A 943-nucleotide genomic window follows, 5' to 3' on the forward strand; every position below is an offset into this window, starting at 1 on the left:
GATACACACAAGATTTCTCTTTGTACGCCATATTTTTGGTCATAACAACATCACAAAACTTCTAAATAATAACTCAGAAATACTCGTTATATAAAACATTGAAATAAATGTAGCTTGTATTTTTTAAACTTTATTTTTTTTTTTACTTGCTTCTGTCATTGGATTGCGGCCTTGCTGGAGCACCGGATTAAAGAATTTTTGTTGAACGAACTGACCCTAGTACTTATATAGCTGTTTATAAAAAAATAAAAAAAGACAAAGACAGGTGTATGAATAACAAGCAAGTGTATTAGTTTGACGCTCGGGAAAATGAAAATGTCTTTTACGTTTCGAGCCTACGCTCTTCAGTAGAAAGGAATAAGAGAAAATAAACAGAGAGAGAATGAAAAAAGCTTGTAGATTTCAGTGTTTCATAGCGAGCGGAACCTTGTAAGTGGCCTGACGAGTAGCCTGCGGTGTACATTTCGCTTGGATATTTACCACTCATCAGACATAAGTAAAATTATATTAAAAAAAAAGTGGTACTTGTTACGACAGAATTTTTTCTTGTGGCTCCGAGGAGGCAGTTAAAGGATATTCGACTCTAATGAACATAAAAACATAGCAGAGTATTTGATTGGACTGCGGAGTTTGTATCCAAATTGCTCTGGCATCAAAATGCTCCAATTTTGATGTAATTGTAACAAAACTCAAACAACATAATTTCTCCAAAACCTGAACTGAAAAAGTTTCTAGAAAAATCCTTTTGTTTCATAATGAGGATATTAATTTATTTTAATAATAAATTAATGAGGATATCAATTTATTTCATAATGAGGATATTAATTTCTTTTGTTTCATAATGAAGATCTTAATTTTTTTATATTAATTCTAGTTTTATACATTTCATATTAATAATTGTATTCTCCATATAAATAGATTCAGTAAATCTGTTGAATTCAAA

Source organism: Octopus bimaculoides, chromosome 11 (genome assembly GCF_001194135.2).
Source record: "Octopus bimaculoides isolate UCB-OBI-ISO-001 chromosome 11, ASM119413v2, whole genome shotgun sequence".
Lineage (NCBI taxonomy): Eukaryota > Metazoa > Mollusca > Cephalopoda > Octopoda > Octopodidae > Octopus > Octopus bimaculoides.